Source organism: Pomacea canaliculata, linkage group LG5 (genome assembly GCF_003073045.1).
Source record: "Pomacea canaliculata isolate SZHN2017 linkage group LG5, ASM307304v1, whole genome shotgun sequence".
Taxonomy (NCBI): domain Eukaryota; kingdom Metazoa; phylum Mollusca; class Gastropoda; order Architaenioglossa; family Ampullariidae; genus Pomacea; species Pomacea canaliculata.
In genome coordinates this window covers 23,717,484-23,723,624 of record NC_037594.1, presented here as the reverse complement: position 1 = coordinate 23,723,624, position 6,141 = coordinate 23,717,484, and the positions used below count along the sequence as shown (strand labels likewise).

General features: G+C 39.3%; 1 protein-coding gene across 3 annotated transcripts in view; it reads left to right on the top strand.

The window, feature by feature from the left end:
- The first annotated feature begins 2,826 nt into the window (after positions 1 to 2,826).
- Positions 2,827 to 6,141, top strand: part of LOC112563852 — a 34,173-nt gene continuing 30,858 nt past the window's right edge. For 2 of the 3 annotated variants that reach the window (XM_025238244.1, XM_025238242.1), the window contains exon 1: positions 2,827 to 2,901. The gene's annotated coding sequence lies outside the window, so the exon portion shown is untranslated. Of the gene's footprint in view, positions 2,902 to 3,024; positions 3,367 to 6,141 lie in introns of those variants that run through there. The other variant, XM_025238243.1, reaches the window with a different exon arrangement.

The following is a 6,141-nucleotide window of genomic DNA, read 5'->3' as shown; positions in this document are numbered from 1 at the left end:
GTAAAAAATATTCTTGCAAGCTTGAAGATCGGACAAATGTTTGGATTTCCACCGGGAGAAGAAATAACACGACGAACACCGGTCCGCCCGCCACACTATGCTGTATTTATAAGATATCCAAGTATAGTATAAATATATATAAGTAAAAAATATTGAGTATATACGTATGGAATGACAATATATATAAAACCATGTGTATTGAGTAAAATATATTAGTGAGCTCTGAGGCATGAGAGAAGAGTAGGAAAAAAAGACGTACAGAGCTTCTGATGTTACTCGTCAAGCATCAAAGCAGGATTTTAGCGGATGACCTCAAGGTACACCCGTGAACATCCTAGCACCCAGTACCTTCCACCGAACACCATTTGTCTTTGGTGCACTTCAGATGAAAGTTCCTCCCATACTTGACCCCTTCCCTCCTGAATGCACTCCGTTGTGCCGTCAGTGTACAAAGGGTGCGTTCCAAGGGTGGACTGACTGATCGTATATAAAGCTGCAGCTGCTGCCAATCTGGCGTGGCGCACCCCTCATCAGGGACAAAGAGAACTGTACGAGGATTAAGGTTTATTGGCAAACCCACTGAAACACACTTGATGCCGAGTGCGCTTGGCTTTGGGGACTTGCGTGTTAGTAACTTTCTGGAAGAAAAGAATGTGTGCAGGATGCCAGTGGGAACACATGTGCGGGACTGTCGGTTGGTGAGGGAATGTAAACAGCTATATACCCGACGGATTAACTCGACACAAAACATTCAAGAGAAGATCGAAAGACGACAAATGTATTCATGCTGAGTCGGAACTCTACGCCCCTGTCTTGACTAGCGGGGAGTGTTGTTACTGATTAACACTGAACGGACAAGTATGTGAATTATCTTTTTGAAAAACTTGCATGCCACACTGGCCGTCAAGTTCCATTGTTTCCTATGTCAACAGTCCCATTTCCCTACGCGCTATCTAGTTTGTATCCAGACTGAAGTGATCCCAGACTTTCCGGACCGAGTAATGTGTGCTCCCTGATTTCGACTTTTTTACCTCCTCAGTTTGATAATATCTAAACTTTTGCAATGACTGTTTAACGTATCGAATGTCTTTTAAGAACTGGGCATCGTTTGTGCAAACATCTGTGTATGTTTTCCTTTATATGTATGACAACCACCAAAGGTACTTGGTGTTGCCCGGGTAATGTCCCTGCTTCTGACAGGCTGTCCGCACTTGGTGTGCTCGAGGACTAGATCACAGCTCAGTACGGCAAGCCGCCCATTCCTAGTTGAAAGGAGACATAAACACTGCGGCCGCCACTTTTTTTTCTCTCTCTCTCTTACACACGCACGCAACACGCAGAGGGTACCGTGCAAACGCCCGTTAAAATTTACTCTACGTGTAGTAAAGTTGTTTAAATTTGGAGACACGAATTAAGTCTTAAAGCAAGTAAAATAATAAAACACAAGTACCAATTGTAAGCATAGTTTAGGACCTCCCAGTACACAAAAGAGCATACGTATAGTCCTGCGAAATTTCGTTAAGATCGGACAACCGACGTGGATATAACGTCTATATTCCTCGAACACACACACAGGGTGGTAAGCTCTCGTGAAGTTGTCGAGCCAAGTGAAGTCATATATACAGTCACGACCGTGTTGCTTTACGTTCATGCATGTATCAATCTCACAACTGTGGACTGTGTCATATAAACGTTGACACTGAACATGAACAGTCATAGGAGACAGTAATGACGTGAGACACCTACAGAGACTGGGGCGGGGAATTCTAACATGGTTTTATGAACCCTCGATATAAATGTTTCCTGTATAAATCTGTAGCCGCTCCTTTTCCTCGCCTTTTTATCTTCCTGCAGACAAATACTTGATTAGTCTGAGATGTCAAGGACATGTCGATCAATTAATTACTCATCACTAGTGTCTAGTGGACTTCAACACCACCATTGTACGTCGCGCGAACGAGTGGCGGCCGCTCGCGACCCGAGTATCAGTATTTAGTGCAGGCGGTCAATGGACGATCGAGATTACATGGTTTGCATGGACATGCATACGAAAGTCAGCAGCTAGCTACACACATGCAGTGTGCACTGTCCGCAAAGATTTCGCGCTGACACACCATTTACATGAACACACCAATTCAACGCGCACGCAAAGGTGCGCAAAAAAGACCGATAGGCGCAAAAACTGCGCCTGCACAATTGAACCCATAACTACACACAATATCAAATTAAATATTTAAAACGTTCAGTTAAATTTGCAAGTTTTTCCTTAGCGTTCGAGTGGAATCAGGCATATGTGGTTGGATGGGAGGATGATAGTGCGAGTTAATCATCAATCGGTCGATCACTCCGAAAATTTAAACTTTTAAAAAAAAAATAAGCAATAGAAAATATTTTAAACTTCTGGTAAACAAATAATGATTTTGTTTCAAATATTTTCAATAAACGAGCATAAATAATGTAATTAGCTTATAAATGAATGTAAACGGTAAATTATTTTAAAACTGTTTCACACCTTTTCATCCTCACACACGCCTCGCGCTCACTCTCTCTCTCGCCTTACACATAGTGACGTCACATGGCATTTCAACCACTTCCTGTGGTTTCCCTCCCACAAAATTTAGTTAAAAGAGCAAAATTAAAGGTAGTTCCTTATTTGCATTATAGTTTTATGCACGTACAATCAAATATAAAGCAGGTTTAAAATTAATATAAGAAATAAATCATATTGAGGTCCAGGAATAGGAGTTATAGATGATTACATATAGTTAAACGTAGGAGTAAATGAACACGAAAGAATAGCAGACTTCTGTCTTCCTGTCATTTGCATATTAGGAAGCTCCTGTCGGAGATCTGGGTCAGACTGCAGGACAAGACGGGAACGTTATTTTCGTTGCACATTTGGTGAGTGGCAATGTCTTCTTATTTGCTTTTCTACAATCATGACATTAATCAATGCATTAACCCAGCAGACACCGAAGAAAATGTGTTTTATGCCGTTGACCGCCCAAAAGAGTAGTAACGGAGTAGCTCCGTCGGCCGTCTGCTACTTGATTATGTTTTCTGCCGGTCTCTGGGAAAGATGTCTTGCATGTAGCCTGCATCAAGGAATGCGGTGTCATTGTCCACAGACTGTTAAGTGCATCTAAATGATAGCACATAATATATTAGTGACATTGTGATATTACAATCCGGTTGCAAAGTGCGGCGAGGAAGCCGCCATCTTTGAATGAAATCGCTTGAGCCGCAGGTGTGTCAGTGTAGCGTTGGGTCGCCGCTCTCTTCTGTGTACTGGAGTAAACATTTCTCTCACCTACTTCCTTGAGGGAATTGCGGTTGTGGTGAACCGTACATATTTCAAAGGCACATGTAAGCATATGTAAACCTAGTGTTCTTACGGGCGTAACGACTGTTTGTGTGTAAGTGATACGATGCAGCGTCGGCTTCTAAAGTTGTTTTAAAGTAAGGTCGGCGCATAGTGTTGGGTATTCGCAGTTTAGCCTTGAAGTCAAGCTCATGCTACTCAGAAGTTCCGACGCCCAGCAAAACAGTGACAGAAAAGCTAGCGCGGAGTACACAATGCGCTATTGTCATTACGAAAAAGAAGTGACAAAGGGATCTTGTTTATGTGTTCTTTTACGGTTTCATTTTGACAGGTAACGATTCGGAATCGAGAAGAACTCTGTTGACATTACATTCTGTACTGTTTTAACCTTGGGGTGAACGTTGTTTGATGGTTAAGAGGTCGGGTATAAGGCGCATAGTCTGGAGATAAAAACATGTATTACTGAGACTACTGTTTAAACACCGCGTCCTCCTATTAGAATTTAAACTAACAGTAACATGCGATGAGCATTATAAGGCCTTCAAACACTTTTTTCCAGAAATGTAGTAGACTGTTTTGTGTCAGATTGTGATCCATACAAATCCTAGAACTAATGATATTTTAGCTGATAAAGTCTTGAACTGTTTATTGAAGTTGAAGAGAACTGGCAAAATAGTGAATCATTCTATCGTTTGCTGATGTTTCTAAATATATAAATGTAAGTTATATGAAAGCTAACAGTTTCTGTGCCAAAATATTATCATTATTATTTTAAATCAAAATTTTTTAAAGTGTCATTTTTATTTTAATCATTAATTTAAATTAGCAGTTTAGTAATACAGAATTTGAAGTCTTTTGGTTTTAAAGGTGAAAGAGTGCATTATAGCTCAGACAGCATTTAGCATTGATCAGCCTTCATATTCAGATTTTCCCTGTAATGTCCAGTGTTATAAAAATATTTTTTAAATATACATAGCTGTTTTGTATGGCAGCTTCTGGGAATCCCTAAAATAATTTTGTACATTTTAGTTTCCATAGTAGCTATATTTTCCTAAGCAACAAGACATTCATATTTAGAATGAGGTGACAATTTTTCTGTGAGTCATGCCAGACTGCACTGTGCCTAGGCTATTGATTTATTGATTGCTGAAGCAGGCAGACATTGCTAGGAGTTCATCCTGGCGCATGCAGCAGGTTTTTTATTTGCTAGTGAATATGTATAATTTATAGCTTAATGTAATGGAGTGCTTTCAGAAGTATATTTCAGCTTTTATATAAAAAATGGAGTGGTAACTGTCTTTCAGTGTTACTGTTGCCGTCCTGCAAAACTGAAAACTACTTGCCATCACACTATTGACCTATCTTGACCTTTACTTGATGTGGTCATTAAAACTGTTGCACTACTGCTATCAACCACCTCTCCTCTTTTCTGTAAGATTTTATGAGGAAATACAGTGAGGTTTTTGGCTGCATTTTTTTCATTTCTGCTGGCTAATACTCAATATATTCACCAGTTGTCAATTACTTTATAATTTCTTAGGCTTTTTAGGAAAGGTTATGTTTTATAATCAGAGTATAGATATGAACATATTGGCATTGCCATGTGTATTTAGCACCACTTACATAAAGCACTTCTTGAAGCAGGAATGTAAACATACTTGTAAGGGTCTTGCCCTCACTATCTAGTGTCAGAGCTTGTTAGTGGATAATTAACCATATTTTGGGGACCTTGTGTGAGGGAACAGATCCTGAGGCTATAGATGTTAATTTATTTTATTACTGGAATTAGATGCAGAAGAGGGGAAATTCTTGGTATTTTCCACTGTACATTGAAATGGATAATGATATGAATGCATACTGGTGTATTAGGCTTCAGCTTTTTAAGTCCTTATTGTCATATAAAATGCTGGTGGACTTGTCATAGTGTTAAGGGCAATCAAAGCTCTGGTTGTTTATTTAAAAAAAATTATCCCATAGCTTTTTTCTCTATGACCAATGTTTGTACAGTTTCGCACCATTAAAAATTGTCTGGTTTCCATAGTCTGCACGCATAAACTAAATTTCCTCAATAACTTGTTTTGGGAAGATGGAGGAGCAAGACTGATTGTACCAGCTAAACAGCACTGCACGTCTGAATATGCCATTGAGCTTCAGAGCCATCTGTTGATTCTGTTGTTGTAAAAAAACCAAAAATATTTGTTTTGTGTTTTTTCTCTAACCATAAAATAGTAGTAGCATTCAGTTAGGTCACAGCCTTCTGTAAACATGCAAGTGTTTAGGATGATCAACTAGTATGTTCTAACAAGGAGTTGTGTGTGAAATATATGCCTTACATTTGCCATGCATGTGCATAAAGTATTTCACTTTGTTTTGAGCCACGCCCACCAAAGCCAAGCAGAGAGTGTAGGAGGAGGATGTTTAGTGGGTCAGACATAGAAGCCTATTTTGAATGTATCCTGAATCTTGAGTTTGCCCCCTTTCACTTCCTATCTTTGTGAGAGGCACACCCAGTTCTTGTAACTCTTGAAATTATTACTTGGAAACTCCAGTATTACACTGTGGTAGATTTGTTTTCATTCCACCACCTTTGTTTTCTGTCACTCCACTTCATGACGTGAACAATTTTTTATCTTCAAAAACAAAAGTGTATTAAACCTTGTTAAAGCTTGTATCAGCCAGCATCTGTTATGGTGTTTGGTGCTGTTTTGTGATACTTCAAGAACCTTTAGAGAAGAAGTACTAGGCATAAATTTTAATAAGCTTTTGTAATAATGCAGTCTGGTTTGGTAGAGTGACTATTTTTGCACCATATTTAACAA